Source organism: Poeciliopsis prolifica, unplaced genomic scaffold (assembly GCF_027474105.1).
Source record: "Poeciliopsis prolifica strain line A6 unplaced genomic scaffold, Auburn_PproV2 SCAFFOLD059, whole genome shotgun sequence".
Taxonomy (NCBI): Eukaryota; Metazoa; Chordata; class Actinopteri; order Cyprinodontiformes; family Poeciliidae; genus Poeciliopsis; species Poeciliopsis prolifica.
This window is the reverse complement of record NW_026562434.1, coordinates 426,292-444,886: the sequence shown is the minus strand read 5'-3', so window position 1 is coordinate 444,886 and position 18,595 is coordinate 426,292. Positions and strand designations below refer to the sequence as shown.

At 40.2% G+C, this 18,595-nt stretch overlaps 1 pseudogene; it reads left to right on the top strand.

Annotated features, from left to right (window-relative positions):
* The first annotated feature begins 12,914 nt into the window (after window positions 1-12,914).
* LOC129379586 (protein unc-13 homolog B-like) overlaps window positions 12,915-18,595 on the top strand; it is a 36,863-nt pseudogene continuing 31,182 nt past the window's right edge.

Below are 18,595 nucleotides of genomic sequence, written 5' to 3'. Positions count from 1 at the left end.
CTATTCTCAAGTGCGTGTGTGTGCGTGTGTCGTTGTGTGTTTGCAAGTAAGTCAGTGAACACTGTCCATGGCACCCCAGCCATAGTACTTGATAAGTGGCAGAGCTCTGATTCAGGTCCATACATGTCATGGGGAAAGGAGCAGGAGTAGTGAGAGAGAAGACGGAGCAGGTGATGGTGGAAGGCATCATCCACCATCACCTGGTGATGGTGGATGATCACCAGGTGATGGTGGATGATCACCAGGTGATCATCCACCTAGTCAATGGCATCACTAGGTGATCATCCACCAAGTGGGTAGTGGGAGCAGAGCATCTTGTTCATAACATCCAGGATAATTTCAGATAGCCAGCCTTTTATGACTGACACAGGGGGAGCCAGATTCAGATGACAATCTACCATCACTGTTGAGTGACTACCTGAGGTCATCAGGTATTGATGACCTCTGACCTGAACCTTAAGAGCCACATAAAGAGTCACAAAATCGGCCTTCTATCACCTGAAGAACATCTCCAGGAGTAGAGGACTAATGTCTCAGTGAGATCTAGTGAAACTCATCCATGTATTTATCTTCAGTCGCATTGATTATGCAACAGCGTCTTCACAGATCTAACTAACAAATCAAACAGCTGCAGCTGATACAGAACTCTTCTAAAACCAAGAAGATGGAGCACATAACACTAGTTTCAAAGTCCATATATTGGGTTTCTGTAGCTCAGAGAATAGACTTAAAAACTGCTTTTAGTTTTACAGCACCACAATACATTAAAGATTTGCTACCAGGTCTTCTGGTTCTGATTTGCTCTGCATCCCAGAACCAGAACCAAATGACGAGAAGCAGCTTTCAGTTTCTATGCACACAAATCAATCTAGAAAACTGTAACTGAAACACTGACTTCTTTTAAATCTCGACCTCCTTAGAGTTGTATTTGAAACATAATTGATTACATATTTAGCGTCTTAATATAATGTTTTGATTTTGATTCTATGTAGCATGACCCGTATTTCTGATTATATAAATCACTTTGAAATGCCTTGCTGCTGAATTGTGCTATACAAATAAAATTTGATTGATTGATTTTGATTAATAATTTTATTTGGATAATTGTGGATCATGTTTTTTGATTAACTCTGTTAAGTTTTCCATCAGCCTTAAAGTCTTACTGTTACATTTCAATGGCATCTCAAGACAGCCAAACTGATTATCAGTCTTGCCGAGCTGAGTTTGCAACTTCTTCAAGGTCTGTTCCTTCTTGCCAGGAAGTTTCAGGAACTGCAACTGAGCTGTGGTTGTCCACAAGAACTGCTTCCTGTTCGGTTCTGCTCTCATAGCATCTGAGTCTGCGTGTTCACAGCAAGGTATTTCATTGTCCAAACCTGGCAGCCTCTGAAACATCAGAATAGCTGCCAATATTTACCAAATTGCGGAGTTGTCCACTGACCACTACCTGCTGGTGAGTTGGCTCCGGTGGTGGGGGAGGATGCCGCTCAGACCTGAAAGGCCCAAACGTGTTGTGAGGGTCTGTTGGGAATGTCTGGCACAGTCTCCTGTGAGTCAGAGCTTGAACTCCCATCTCCTGCAGAGCAATGAACACGTTCCCAGAGAGGTAGGGGACATTGGGTCTGAGTGGATCATGTTCTGTGCCCATGTTCTGTGTCTCCATTGTCGAGGCAGATTTTCAGAACTGTGGCTGCAAGATTGTTGGTGCCAGTCGCGGCAGCAATCCTCGAACCTGTTAGTGAACACCTATGGTGAGGGAAGCTGTTAGGCTGAAGGAGTCCTAGTTTTGGCCTTTTTGGCCTACGGGATTTCAGAAGGAGTACCGGCAATCGAAGCGGCATGCAGCTTGGGTGATTGCTGAGGCAAAAACTCGGGTGTGGGAGGAGTTCGGAGAGGCCATGGAGAAAGACTTCTGCATGGCTTCGAGGCAATTCTGGTCCATGAACCAGCATTACAGGAGGGGGAAGCAGAACAGCACCAACACTGTTTATAGTGGAGATGGTGTACTGCTGACCTCGACTCGGGACATTGTGGGCCGATGGGCAGAATACTTTGAAGATCTCCTCAATAATACCAACATGCTTTCCATTAAGGAAGCTGGGGATTCTGGGTCAGACTCTCCTATCACTGACAATGAGGTAGCCAAGGCGGTTAAAGAGCTCTTCCTGTGTGACTGATGTCACAGTCTGGTCCACATTGCCGGAAGTAGTGGACCACTACTCGGTTTGAAGCCGAGTGTGAAGTGGCCAGGATGAAGACCCCGGATAAGCAAAAGAGAATGGATGGATGGACGGACGGATGATATGCTTCAATTTTTCACAATTATCCATTGTGAAACATAAAAGAATTTATTTGTTTGATGTAAAGTATAGCGTACACAATTATCTATGACAGCATCAGTGAACCTGTGACTTATCTCACGGCCTCTTGGAGAAATCTTTGAATGAGCATTCATCTGATTTATTTAGGCCTGGCTCAATATAGTCATACTTCCTGAGATAGGTTTGGACTTTGTGAAACAGAAAAAACTACAATGTACAGATGCTGCTATGTCAAGCCTGGCTTTATCTCTTATTCTAGATTTCTGAATCCTACTCCTCACGTCTGTACAATTAAACTCATACACAAAAATTTCCTGCCACTTCCTTTAAAATAAAATATTATTGTTAAAATGTGTTTTATTCAGTCAGTCATTAAATATTTATGGAGCACATGTTCAGTTCTTGATGTTCAGTCAGGTTGAATCAGTGAATGTAAATGTTGCTCCATGTCTCCATCTAGTGGACTGATAGTAGAAGTGCAGCAGCTGATGGCAGCTTCCTCTGCCTCTCTGCTGTCTGACTGCATTCACCTGACACTGATATGAAGCAGAGAAGAAGAGCCAATCAGAGGAGGAGCAGCTGATCTTTTTCCAGCACTAATGATGTAAAGGATGATCAGAGTTGATGTGCAGATGAATTATGTGTTTCCTCTGCAGGTGAAGCTAGAAAGTGTGTGTGAGCTGATGTGGATTCAGCAGCATGGATCAGTGTGAGGACAGAGAGGAGGGAGTCCCTCCCTCTAAAACCACTCTGTGTGGGGAAGATGAGAGCCAGAGCAAAGGTCAGAGGTGAGGTCACCATCTCTAACTGTCCACAGCCCTTTTCACACAGCGTTCACTATATCAGGCCAGAACAGACATGGTGATGAAGCTGCTGCTGCTCCTCTTTGCTGATTAAGTTTTAATCATCATGTTTCTGTCAGGATCCATCAGAGGCTCAAACCAGAACCAGAACCAGAACCCAGCTGTGTCTCCTTTAAGAGCGACAGGTCAAAGGGTCATCCCATTCACTTTAAATCTCCTGGATCTCCATCATCAGAGAGGTGAGATGTATCTAATTGCTGTACCAGTAAAAACTCAGATGTTCCTAGTTTTATTTATTATTTATCTAAGTTATGCCCCAAATAGGGCATTCCCTGATGTCATTTCTTTAAACTTACCTTTGTGTGTGTGTATTCTATGCATGTGTATTTATGTATGTACAACCATGCAAATAGCTAAAGGTCAAATCAAAGAATAACTTATTCTTAAGATTTCTTAAAAGAACATTTTAAAAACTTTCATTATAACAACCAGCAGAGAACCACACTTGGACACACACCAACATATTTCAATCAATCAATCAATCAATCAATCAATCAATCAATCAATCAATCAATCAATCAATCAATCAATCAATCAATCAATCAATCAATCAATCAATTTTATTAATAAAGCACCCTTCATATTAAAAAAACTCAAAGTGCTCAGTCCTCCTTCATGTCCACATCACCTCAGATCTAATCATCGGAACCTGTTGGACATTCCACACTGTCCTGAAGGCCTGTGTGGACAGAGCTTTCACTGTCTCCACCTGGGAAACTGTCTCCACCACCATCAGATCTGCTGACATTGTGGACTGTCTAAAGTGCAACATCAACTTTTTACATTTACTGAGTGATTCTGGTGTTACTGTAATTAAGCTTCCTCTTTCTAACTCCTTTGTATTGTATTCATGTTAACGCAAGAAAAAAGTTAGAAAGAGGAAGCTTAATTAAAGTGTGATGTTTTTCTACTTCAAGTATGTTTAGTGTGTGACTCTTGGTGATTTCCTCTGTGAAAACTGCTGGATGAATATTTCTTGACTTCCTAATTGTTCCTGTTCCCTTCACAGAGTGGACCGGCAGAGCTCAAATGTTGCCAATGGTCCATCTATCCAGCAGCATCTAACAAAGCTGGAGTCCATATTTATGGTCTGGAAAAGTACAACTACTTTCTATGGGTTCTGTTCATTCATCTTTATGCTACCATGCCATGATTTCAATCTGATGTTTCCTTCATCTATTATTCTGTTCCAGCTGCTGGAGGACAACATTGTCACTTTTGTGAAGAATGAGCTGAAGAATATTCAGAAGGTTCTGAGTGCAGATGACCTAGAATGCTCAGAGAGTCAGAGAGATGATGAGGTGTTGGAAGGTGATGATGAAGAGCAGAGGAGGAGCAGCAGAGAGGCAGTGATGAAGATCACACAGAACTTCCTGAGGAGGATGAAGCAGGAGGAGCTGGCTGACCATCTGCATAGCAGTAAGAGGATTAAAGAGATTTAACGTGGTGGATGTATCAGTCATTTTCTGATGCATAAAGAGATTTAATCACATTTATTTAAATTTCTTCAGAATATAGGTTTGATTTGTTCCTGATTTTACTTTTTATGTTTATTTAGACCATCTTGCTGCAGTTTGTCAATGTCAACATAAATTTGGTCTGAAAAAGAAGTTCCAGTCTGTGTTTGAGGGGATTGCTAAAGCAGGAAGTCCAACCCTTCTGAACCAGATCTACACAGAGCTCTACATCACAGAGGGAGGGACTGGAGAGGTCAATGATGAACATGAGGTCAGACAGATTGAAACAGCATCCAGGAAACCACACAGACCAGAAACAACAATCAGACAAGAAGACATCTTTAAAGTCCCACCTGGAAGAGATCAACCAATCAGAACAGTGATGACAAAGGGAGTGGCTGGCATTGGGAAAACAGTCCTAACACAGAAGTTCACTCTGGACTGGGCTGAAGACAAAGCCCACCAGAACATCCAGTTCATATTTCCATTCACCTTCAGAGAGCTGAATGTGCTGAAAGAGAAAAGTTCAGCTTGGTGGAACTTGTTCATCATTTCTTTAGTGAAACCAAAGAATCTGCAGCTTTGAACACTTCCAGGTTCTGTTCATCTTTGATGGCTTGGATGAGAGTCGACTTCCACTGGACTTCCACAACAAGGAGATCCTGACTGATGCTACAGAGTCCACCTCAGTGGATGTTCTGCTGACAAACCTCATCAGGGGGAAACTGCTTCCCTCTGCTCTCTCTGGATAACCACACGACCTGCAGCAGCCAATCAGATCCCTCCTCAGTGTGTTGGCATGGTGACAGAGGTCAGAGGGTTCAATGACCCTCAGAAGGAGGAGTACTTCAGGAAGAGATTCAGAGATGAGAAACAGGCCAGCAGGATCATCTCCCACATGAAGACATCACGAAGCCTCCACATCATGTGCCACATCCCAGTCTTCTGCTGGATCACTGCTACAGTTCTGGAGGATGTGTTGGAGACCAGAGAGGGAGGAGAGCTGCCCAGAACCCTGACTGAGATGTACATCCACTTCCTGGTGGTTCAGACCAAAGTGAAGAAGGTCAAGTATGATGGAGGAGCTGAAACAGATCCACACTGGAGTCCAGAGAGCAGGAAGATGATTGAGTCTCTGGGAAAACTGGCTTTTGATCAGCTGCAGAAAGGAAACCTGATCTTCTATGAATCAGACCTGACAGAGTGTGGCATCGATATCAGAGCAGCCTCAGTGTACTCAGGAGTGTTCACACAGATCTTTAAAGAGGAGAGAGGTCTGTACCAGGACAAGGTGTTCTGCTTCGTCCATCTGAGTGTTCAGGAGTTTCTGGCTGCTCTTCATGTTCATCTGACCTTCATCAACTCTGGAGTCAACCTGATGGAAGAAACTCCACCACCATTTTATTCTAAATTTTATTACAAATCAAATATAAATAATCTCCATCAGAGAGCTGTTGTCCAGGCCTTACAGAGTCCAAATGGACACCTGGACTTGTTCCTCCGCTTCCTCCTGGGACTTTCACTGCAGACCAATCAGAGACTCCTACAAGGTCTGCTGACACAGACAGGAAGTAGCTCACAGACCAATCAGGAAGTACATCAAGGAGAAGATCAGTGAGAATGTGTCTGCAGAGAAAGCATCAATCTGTTCCACTGTCTGAATGAACTGAATGATCGTTCTCTAGTGGAGGAGATCCAACAGTCTCTGAGTTCAGGAAGTCTCTCCACAGATAAACTGTCTCTCTCAGTGGTCAGCTCTGGGTTTCATCTTAGTGTCATCAGGAAAAGATCTGGATGTGTTTGACCTGAAGAAATACTCTGCTTCAGAGGAGGTTCTTCTGAGGCTGCTGCCAGTGGTTAAAGCCTCCAACAAAGCTCTGTAAGGACACACATTGATCATGCATTTATACTTTATAGAGATAAATCTGTTAATGGTTAGGTAAATATTGATTGGTGTTATTTCAGATTATCTAATGATGCATTTCTGCTAATGAAATAGAGACCAACTTCCTTCAGCAGTTAGCCTCAATGTTACAAACTGCAAAACTGAAACTGGATTAATGTAGTTCATAGTGAAATTTTATAGTTGTCTACTCAGCCTCCTTTTTCTCTGTGGCTCAGTCTATCAAGGCTTAAGAACAAACTATTTAATTAACCAGTTCACAATGAAGAGCAATATAAAGTTGTGTAAAGTACGAGTCCCTTCAATATGTCCAAGAAGAACATTGATGGGAAAGAAAAATATAATTGTTTAATAACATATTTTCCTCCCTGTCTCCTCAGACTGAGTGTCTGTAACCTCTCAGAGAGAAGCTGTGAAGCTCTGTCCTCAGTTCTCAGCTCCCAGTCCTCCAGTCTCAGAGAACTGGACCTGAGTAACAACAACCTGCAGGATTCAGGAGTGAAGCTTCTCTCTGCTGGACTGAAGAGTCCAAACTGCAACCTGGAGACTCTCAGGTAAAATGTTCTCAATCCTAGCAAGAAATTTTCTGTCCATTTCTTCTTCCAGAGATGATACAATTATTATTTCCGTGGTAGATTTTCAAGGGGCAACTTAAAAATTGTCCGGCCTAAAAGAGAAGTGGAAAAATATTCTTGTTCTGTGCCATTTCCTGATGTTAGTTGCTAATAATTGCACAAAATGACCAAATAAAAGATGTACAACAATGCCACTTTAAACGTTGAACTATTTGTAAAACTGTGCTCTGCAACATTAAAACATGGATAGAACTGCAACTATGTCAATCTTAGCCCTTCTTCTCTTCAGTGTTTGTTATTTTCTGGTGGTGCAGCTCTGTGCTGTCTTCAGGAGAATGGGACATCTATAAAATTCCCCCTCCATGGCATTTACTGTGTAAACCAGTGCTTTCAGTGGAAAAATGAAAATTCCAGATCCTTTTAATGCCATAGAAATATTGGACAGAAACATGAATGATTTTTTAATAGACCTGTCTATTGATTTATAGATTAATAGTTTTAATGGACAGAAATTACAAAGAACAAAGCTAGTTCTTACTTAAACTCTAATGACTCAACTTGAAAGTGTCATGGAATCATTAGCCTCCATTAAAACTGACATAAAAATAATACCAAAGAAATAAATATCAAATCTAATTAAACAAATAAATGATAAGCTCCTTTACTGTTATTGTCTGTCAATATATTTCTTCTTAGTACTACATGTTGTCTCAACAAACCCATGGTACTTCAACATCATTATTTTACTTTTTGTATGAAAATAATGTCTGTTGGTTCTTGCTGTAGTTCTCTGTATTAATTATTGCTCAAAAGGTCTTGCAATATCAGTTTATTCCTCTGTATTTACTTTAGTTCCATAGTTTATTTTTGCATCTTGTTCTTCATTCATTTCCATTTAGTTTTCTTTGATTAGTATTATTCTCTCTTGGCTTATTGTTATGTTGTCTTTAGTTTCGTTCCTGTTGCTAGTTTTATTTTATTGTTTATTCATTCCGAGCGCTTGATTTTTCACTGTTTAGTGCCAGATTCTCTGATATTGATTCACATGTAGTTTGTAATTCCATTCTACGTCCCGTTTTTATATATATTTTTTTTACTCCATACGGTGCGGAGCGGTCAGAGCGTACTGATGGAAAAAAGCACACTGTTGTTATAAAACTGTTTCTGTTTTAAAACAACAGAAACCGTTTCAAACTGGATCACTTACAGCACCAATGTTAACTCTATTGTGGTGTTTGCTCTAAGTTCATCTTGGAGCGAACGCCTGATTCCCAAAAGGAATCGCAGCGCTCCCCTTTTGTAAATATTTTCACCAGTACTCCCTACCGTACTCTCAAAGCCCCCAGGGATGGCTAGACTTTCAAATGCCATATGCATACCAATTGAATCTTGCGTGCTAAAATTTGCCCGACACTTTCAGTGGGACAGGTGCATTTTAAAATCAGACCATTGACATTTTGCTTTAGATGCGTGTCAGGAATATCAAACACATTCAACTCCTCAAGGCATGCATTGAAAGAGAGTCTTTGGCATATAAGTCCATCAAATTCTTCCACCAGCTCCTGCATATTTTATCCAAAGCAATATTCAGGGTTATTCATCGTGACTTAACGTTTTAGTTTAGATTTAGATGGTTCAAATGCACCAGTTGCTTAAGTATATTCCTCTTGTCAACATTACCAGTTCAGACCTTGGTTTCTACCTCCATCTTCTCATTTTCTCATCATGTGATGAATTGTGTGTCTGCAGCTTATCAGGCTGTTTGGTCTCAGAGGAAGGTTGTGCTTCTCTGGCCTCAGCTCTGACCTCCAACCCCTCCCATCTGAAAGAGTTGGACCTGAGCTACAATCATCCAGGAGACTCAGGAGTGAAGCTGCTGTCGGCTGGACTGAAGGATCCACACTGGAGACTGGAAGCTCTCAGGTATGGAGGAACCTGCTGCAGGAGCAGAGAAGGTCTGAGAGGAGGAAGAGAGGAGAAATGTCTTTAGTCAGTCTGATGGGAAACAGCATGAATTTGTTCAGATCCAAAGTTCTAATAAATTTACTGAGAAAAGATAAAAAGTCAAGATCAGCTCATCCAGAACTTCTGCAGTGGAGGGAGGATTACTTTCACAAGCCATTACTGCAGCTGCTGGATTCAGGATGCTGCTGCTTCTTCTTGGCTCATTGTAAATGTGTGCAGTGCCACCTGGTGGTGCTGGTTGGTAGAGGAAGTGCTGAAAGAGACTGATGGTCTGACCCCCTCCTCCTTTCAGGGTGGAGCCTGCTGGAGGCCGATTCTTGACTCCAGGTCCATGGAGATGTAAGTGTGTTTTTCATCTGATTCATGACAACAAAGCAGCTCACATTCAACCATCTTCAAACTGTCACATCACTCATTCAGGAGTCAAAGTGTCAATAAATGATCAATAACTGCAGCTGGATTGTGTTTGTTCTCTCCATCAGATTCCTGTCAACTCACCATTGACACAAACACAGTGAACAGAAAACTCAAACTGTCTGAAGACAACAGGAAGGTGACATGTGTGAAGGAGCATCAGTCATATCCTGATCATCCAGACAGATTTGATTACTGGAATCAGCTGCTGTGTAGAACTGGTCTGACTGGTCGCTGTTACTGGGAGGTCGAGTGGAGAGGAAGGGTTAATATATCAGTGAGTTACAGAAATCAAGAGGAAGGAGACAGTAGAGACTCTTGGTTTGGATGGAATGATCATTCCTGGAGTCTGATCTGCTCTGATTATTTGGTTTCTCTGTCTTGCACAATAACATAGAAACTCGTCTCTCCTCCTCCTCTGTCTCTCACAGAGTAGCAGTGTATGTGGACTGTCCTTCTGGCATTCTGTCCTTCTACAGAGTCTCCTCTGACTCACTGATCCCTCCTCCACACCTTCAACACCACATTCACTGAACCTCTGATTCCTGGATTTGGGGTCTGGCGGTCTGGTTCCTTGTTGTTTCTATGCTGATTTGAATCTCAAGAGTGTAAAGATTTCCTCCTATCAGAGTAACTCTCTCACTGTTGAACATTTAGTTTCAGTTTCTATGTGTGTTTTAATGGATCCAAACTGTTTCTTGGTGAAATTCTATGATTCCTTAGAAATGGCTTCTTCCAGTCCTTTAAAGATGGAAGCTAGGATTATCCAGGATCCATATGTTGTTTTTCTGTTTCAGTCAAAGATTCTTTAAATTTAATACAGTTTTTCTCAATCACTGGATATTTTTGTTTATGTGTTTTGTTCAAATGTTAATTTCTACTTATGTATGCAGTTAAACTTTGTATATAGTGAAAAACAAAAAAATATTTTCTTCTGTATTTGATTCATTTGCTTTTCATTCTTTTCTGTTCCTGTTTAAATGTCGAGAGATTTTTAAAATCTCAACTTTCACTCTCATAAATTACAGTAAAATATTCCCATTTTGAAACCAGTTGATGAAGGTCTCATGACAAGATTTTGAATAATAAAGTGGGAAAATCTTACCAAAGATAAATAGAGGACTGAATAGCATTCATGAAAAATTAAGTTTGCCCACTAAAATTGCTAATTGGATGAATATGTTTGGTTTAAAGTCACTGCCTACAACCTGAAACGTAGAATCATATATATTTTCTTGAGTTTTCTTTTTCTGGTGTACATTTGTCAAAATGGCTATTGTGATTGTAATCTAGAATATATGTTTGTAATAAAATTGGCAGTAGGAATTACCAAGTTTAGTAACAGCTAAACAAATGTTAGGTTCACTAACTGATAATTGGAGAACTTAGCTGAGCTAATGCCAAACTGTTGGACACATAAAGCATTAACAAAAGCCACTGCTAAACCACTAAAATATTAGCAGACTTATCGCTAAGCCAAAAAACACATTAAAACATTTGTGTAAGGTAAAAAAAAATAAGTGGAGGCTTAGCAGTTTATGCTAAATTGCTAATCACATAAAAAATTAGTTTGTGATATTGCTAAACCACCAATACTTTAAAAGTTAGCAGAAGCTAACACTAAACTTAACAAGAATTGCCAGAATCTATCATTAAATCTCTAAACATGAGTTTCTGATTTTGCTACATATTATTTTAAAGTTGCATAAATAGAATGACCAAAGTTGAAAACACATGAAGGAACCTAAAGTTCATCCATGTCATGAAAACGGGAACATTTAATGTCCATATCTGGTTTAAAAGACTCAAAATTAGCAGCATCTTGAAAAATGTTGGTCATCCTGAAACCCAAGTGGCTGATGGGAAACCTGAGGGGTTAGCATGCTAATCTTTATGCCTTTACCTACACTTTAATTATATTTACAGTAAATGCTGAATTTAAATGAACTAATGAACTTCATCATTTATAATTACATAATAGTCCATTCTTAGTCTAGTCAAAGTTTTTATAATGAATCAGTGATTTATGATGTGTTCAGAGCCAATCCAAGCTAAAATTATTTAATTGTTCATAACATAAATATCATGTTTTATTATAATTTAGCAAACCAAGAGATTATTCATGTGTTTTATTTACTGTCACAAAGCTTGACCTCATGACCTCGTGTGTTTTCTCCTGTAGAGGAAGTGCTGCTGCTTCTGTTTTAGCTCAAACCTGAAACAATCGACCTCCTGATGAACACAAAGTTCTGCAGAGTGTGTGTGAACACACCACTGGGTGTGTGTGTTGACCGCTGCCTTCTTGTCTTGATCACATGCAAATCAGCTGTTATGAAATGTATTTCCTGCTCCATTTCAGAAACACTTTCCCACTCAGAAGTAATAATACACACATTTTGAAGCGATGTTCATTTATTTGTCAAACTGGCAGATTAAGCAAAGATCAGAGTGTTTGGTTATTGATCTCTGTTAAAAAGGGAGAGGTTTTGGGTTTTCATAACTTTTGAGCAAAGATAAACTCTGAAGGATTTTTCAGAATGTTACATATGATCCTTACAAAAACATTTTATTCTTAGACCAAAAATAAACAATTCCTCTTCATTTCAGTGATAACTGCAAGGTGAAAGTCCTGATACACAAGAGTGAGTCAAGATTCCAAGATTTTACTAATAAAACAGTTTTTTATCAAGCCAGATAATTTGGAGGATTTTCTTTCCAGCTGAGAGAAGAAAATGGATGAACATTCAGGTTGGAAACATCATCAACTGGAGAGCAACCAGTTTGTTCCAGAACTTTCTGATCTCAGATCTGGAAAAAACTTTAACTGAGACGTTACTGAAGCTTGATGTTCAGTTGGTCCAAATCTAAAGCTGGATGACTTCAGGGTTTGTTTGTTTCTGCTCACCTGGAGCACCAGCCGGGTGGAGTCAGTCTGAGTTCCTTCATCATCTAAAGAGAACATTGAAGATCCTCCTGGAAAAAATGGAGCTTTGGAAAGAAATCAGCAGGAAGTGAAAGAAAAATTAATCTTCATCACTTGTGAAGTGAACGACATCAGAGTTGGATTCAGTGGAGTCACATGAAGAACAGAAAACTGAGCTAGAATAATAAACATCAGGAGGATGAGGATGGGGCGCGGCGAGGAGGTGGAGGAAGAGCGCCGTGATCCATCTCTCTGCTGTGGAGACCTGAGGGAATCTGACAGAGAAACAGCAGCCTTGAATTACAAAACTATTATTATTACTATCACTGTTCTTACAATAATGTTGACATTAATGATAGTTTCATCAGTTGTTTCAATTGTGAAAGTAGCTAAACATCATTCCTGCAGTATTTTTTAAAACTATTGTTTCTCCAACATTGATGTTGACGGTCGAGTGTTTGGTTGGAGACATCAGACAATCAAATGTACAAGCATGGACGTAAGAGGAGAAGCAAGCAGCACAGACGCTGGTGTGGCAGTTCCTACGGCACAGGGAATGAGAGAAGGAGTCGCAGAATGTACAAGAGCAACAACAGCAGCCTCTCCTCTAAAGATCGTAGACATTTCTGTTCAGGTTCATGGAACTAGAGGAAAACATTCATGAGGATTACTGTTCAGCTAGGATACAACGGGAACAAAACAAAGCTGCAATGAGACGTTCATGCTTGCAGAATAATGAGTCAACAAAATGAAACTGGTGGAAACTAATTTGGTTGGAAAAACTATTAAGCAGATTTCCATTAAAAATGTTCATTTCCAGGATTCCAACCACAGATGGATGTTGGAGGAATGTGTTGAATGGTCGGTCATCACACACGTCTTCTGGTTCTGACCACAAATAAAGACTTTCTGGGAGGAAATGAAACAGGAGACTGAGGACATTCTGAGGACAGATCTCCCCATGGAGCCTCTTCTGTTTCTGCTGGACATAAACACCAAGGATTTACTCACTAAACATCAATGTTACATATTGTTGCACCTTCTGCTGCTGGTAGCAAGAAAGACAATTAGACTAACTGGATTAAAACCAGTTCACCAACTGTTGCTGAATGGAGGAAAAACTGAAACATGACAACATGATGGAGCGTCTGACTGAACAACTAGACATGAAAATGAAATATTTTTGAAAATATTAAATTTAAAAATCAAATATTATTTTGGAGAATACATTTGTAGTTTGCCAAATAAATATTTATATTTGAAGTTAGATATATAGATAAATATTTACATTTCTTTACAGTCATCACAACAGTCATAATCAAGTGTCAGTACATCCTGTTGAGAATAAATAACTCTGTTTTCCTTCTATCTCTTTTAACTAGTTGAAAAGCTAAAGGAAATGCCCTCAAAGTTATGGTTAAAGGACATGACACACTGGGGGGAAGCTTAGATAAAGGCTAATAAATAGTAGAACTGTTTTTGGGTGCCATTTTGTCTTGCAAGCTCATAAAGGAAGCATATGAAATGGACCAGCTGTATTTTGGTGTTAATAAATATAATTCATGAATTCAACTCATTGACTATTCTTTAACCTTATATATAACAAACGTAGCATGTAGAATGTATAATTCTCCAAGATCCTCATTTGAATGAGAACATTACTCCTTCCTCATGAAGATTTTATCAACGTGCTTCTGATTTGACTACAGAGCTTCCTCTTCCTTGTTCTGCTGCTCTGAAAGAAGAATCTACACACCAGGTGAGTTGTGACGTTATTATTTATGCAAAATCGCTCACATTTACTGTCAGTTTGAGTTACACTGTAAGGTGTGGCTCTGATCAGGTTGTTGGATCTTTATTGTTGTTCAAATGTTCTTCTTCAACTCTTGATTGCTTGAACAAATTGTAAGTTTGCTTTGTTTACTTGAACTTTGTCTTCAGGAACCTTCCTGTTTGCTTCTGCTCTCTAATGTTTGGAGAACAGGTTCACTGATTATTTCAGCTCAAAGTTTCATCTATCTGCTGTTTGAAGGTCAGTATTATATTACTGATGATCTGGAATCAAAAAACATGATGAAAGTATGATGTTTCTTTGATTTCTTCTCTGAAAAAGCTGCTTAATGTTTTTATTTCCTGTAATCAAACTCTGGTTTATATAGTTGTTTTCTGACTCCCATCAAGATCAGACACAACAATAACTTGTTGCTTCTTTTCAAAGTAAAATCTTTATTATCTTTGATGCAGAATATAATCCAAACAGTACAAATGATTAATTATTTTTTAATTATTTGTAGTAATTAAAAATGAACTAACTAAATCACTTCCTGTTGTTCAGGTTGAATCAGTGAATGTAAATGTTGCTCCATGTCTCCATCTAGTGGACTGATAGTAGAAGTGCAGCAGCTGATGGCAGCTTCCTCTGCCTCTCTGCTGTCTGACTGCATTCACCTGACACTGATATGAAGCAGAGAAGAAGAGCCAATCAGAGGAGGAGCAGCTGATCTTTTTCCAGCACTAATGATGTAAAGGATGATCAGAGTTGATGTGCAGATGAATGATGTGTGTTTCCTCTGCAGGTGAAGCTAGAAAGTGTGTGTGAGCTGATGTGGATTCAGCAGCATGGATCAGTGTGAGGACAGAGAGGAGGGAGTCCCTCCCTCTAAAACCACTCTGTGTGGGAAGATGAGAGCCAGAGCAAAGGTCAGAGGTGAGGTCACCATCTCTAAGTGTCCACAGCCCTTTTCACACAGCGTTCACTATATCAGGCCAGAACAGACGTGGTGATGAAGCTGCTGCTGCTCCTCTTTGCTGATTAAGTTTTAATCATCATGTTTCTGTCAGGATCCATCAGAGACTCAAACCAGAACCAGAACCAGAACCAGAACCCAGCTGTGTGTCCTTTAAGAGTGACTGGTCAAAGGATGAGATCATTGACTTTAAATCTCCTCGATCTTCACCATCAGAGAGGTGAGCTGTTTTTAATTCCTGTTAGTGTGGAAACTGAACCAGTATGAACTTAGATGTTCCCAGTTTTTATTTATTCTGTTGACAGTGTGGAGTGATTAAAGTGCAATATCAACTTTTTTACATAATCTGAGTGATTCCGGTGTTACTGTGATCCATTTTTCTCTTTCTAACTCCTTCGTATTGTGCTGATGTGATGCTCTGTTTTACTGCTTCAAGTATTTATAATGTGAAACTCCTGGTGATTTCCTCCATGAAAACTGTTGGATGAATATTTCCTGACTTCTGTTAAGAACAGAGAAAATAGCTTCACTGTTTCCCAGGTCCATCAGTCTCCGCGTGCGCAGAGGAATAATAAAGAACAATCGTACGACATGAGACTTCAGACATATAAGAGCTTTCTCCACAGAATTCAATGCATACAGAATGTTACATCAGCATTACACCCAGATCATCAAAAAGTCTGACACATAACAACACAGAAAGCGTTTCCTGGGACGAGTTGAAAAGAAAAAACAAAACAAAATTGCATTTTTGAGAGTCGCTCACTCGGGCACAAAGTGATTGGAGCTTCTGCTGGAAAACAGAGCTTTTTATAAGAACGTGTATTCCTTCATTTAAATATGCATTAGGAGGTGTGTTGTTCCCCTTATAGGGCTGTCTCAAAGTTAATTGTATTACCTCTGAGACCTGCTAAAACACCCAGATCTTCAGTGCCAGTCTCCTCCTTTTTACGTTCCAGGCCATGATTTATGACCTGCAGCTGGACAGTCCTCTCTGCCTCAGAGATTCAGCAAGAAACTGATTTCTATTTTACAAACTGGCACAAAAATGAAATGCCAAATAATAACTATAAGTTTGGATCTAACAGTAACAGGGTTATCCACTTTTGGAAAAGCTATTTTTTAGAATACCTGAAATTTAGAAGTAAAATAGTTTCCTAATCCTATCGTATTTCAATAATAAAATGCATGCAAATAGTATGGTTAAAAGCTAACTAATTCAAACATGCTGTTAATGCTTAAAGGAAATATCTTAATGCGTTTGATTATACTTTGGAGAAGACTTTTTAAAGCTTTAATGTTTCACTGAACTCTTGAACCGACAACAAAAAATGTATTGATGCTGATGACAGATAGACTCCCTGTCTGCAGACTCCTTATGGGACTCCAACTGCCTGTCAGAAAACCCTCCTTAGAAATTTATGTAAGTTCAGAGAGTCACCAGTTGTTTTAGTTTGGATCTTTGTCTAAGTTTACCTAACTTGAAATCTACTCTAAATGTTCATGCAACATCTAATATTCCATATGCACAAAGGTTGACTGTCTTTAAAGTTATGCTAATGAGACTTATATTCTCAACACTTCCTAATTGTTCCCGGTTCCTCCACAGAGTGGACCAGCAGAGCTCAGAGGTTCCCAGGGGTCCATCTGCCCAGCAGCATCAAACAGAACTGGAGTCCATATTTATGGTCTGTATATGAACAACAACTATTTTCCACAAGTTCTGTTCAGAGTCACCTTCATGCTTCACTTTGTTGACCAGAGGACTGTCAGTCTGTCCAACATCCATCTGGTGTTTGGCTCCATGAATTCAGTCCCATGTGTCCATCTATTATTCTTTTCCAGCTGCTGGAGGAAAACATTGTTACTTTTCTGAAGAACGAGTTGAAGAAGATTAAAAAGGTTCTGAGTCCAGATAACCCAGAACATTCAGAGAGTCAGAGAGATGATGATGAGGTGTTAGAAGGTGATGATGAAGAGCAGAGGAGGAGCAGCAGAGAGGCAGTGATGAAGATCACACTGAACTTCCTGAGGAAAATGAATCAGGAAAAGCTGGCTGACCATCTGCAGAGCAGTAAGAGCATTTCTAAAGAGATTTGAAATTATAAATTACACATTTGCTGAAGTGATGTAATCAAAATCAAAACATGATTTTTCATATCTGATTTTTCTTATTGTGTTAATTTAGGACATTTTGCTCCAGTTTGTCAACATAAACTTAAAATCTGGTCTGAAGAAGAAGTTCCAGTCTGTGTTTGAGGGGATTGCTAAAGCAGGAAGTTCAACCCTTCTGAACCAGATCTACACAGAGCTCTACATCACAGAGGGAGGGACTGGAGAGGTCAATGATGAACATGAGGTCAGACAGATTGAAACAGCATCCAGGAAACCACACAGACCAGAAACAACAATCAGACAAGAAGACATCTTTAAAGTCCACCTGGAAGAGATCAACCAATCAGAACAGTGATGACAAAGGGATGGCTGGCATTGGGAAAACAGTCCTAACACAGAAGTTCACTCTGGACTGGGCTGAAGACAAAGCCCACCAGAACATCCAGTTCATATTTCCATTCACCTTCAGAGAGCTGAATGTGCTGAAAGAGAAAAAGTTCAGCTTGGTGGAACTTGTTCATCATTTCTTTACTGAAACCAAAGAAATCTGCAGCTTTGAACACTTCCAGGTTCTGTTCATCTTTGATGGCTTGGATGAGAGTCGACTTCCACTGGACTTCCACAACAAGGAGATCCTGACTGATGCTACAGAGTCCACCTCAGTGGATGTTCTGCTGACAAACCTCATCAGGGGAAACTGCTTCCCTCTGCTCTCTCTGGATAACCACACGACCTGCAGCAGCCAATCAGATCCCTCCTCAGTGTGTTGGCATGGTGACAGAGGTCAGAGGGTTCAATGACCCTCAGAAGGAGGAGTACTTCAGGAAGAGATTCAGAGGTAAGAAACAGGCCAACAGGATCATCTGCTACATTAAGACATTACGGACCCTCCACATCATGTGCCACATCCCAGTCTTCTGCTGGATCACTGCTACAGTTCTGGACGATGTGTTGCAGACCAGAGAGGGAGGAGAGCTGCCCAGAACCCTGACTGAGATGTACATCCACTTCCTGGTGGTTCAGACCAAAGTGAAGAAGGTCAAGTATGATGGAGGAGCTGAAACAGATCCACACTGGAGTCCAGAGAGCAGGAAGATGATTGAGTCTCTGGGAAAACTGGCTTTTGATCAGCTGCAGAAAGGAAACCTGATCTTATGAATCAGACCTGACAGAGTGTGGCATCGATATCAGAGCAGCCTCAGTGTACTCAGGAGTGTTCACACAGATCTTTAAAGAGGAGAGAGGTCTGTACCAGGACAAGGTGTTCTGCTTCGTCCATCTGAGTGTTCAGGAGTTTCTGGCTGCTCTTCAT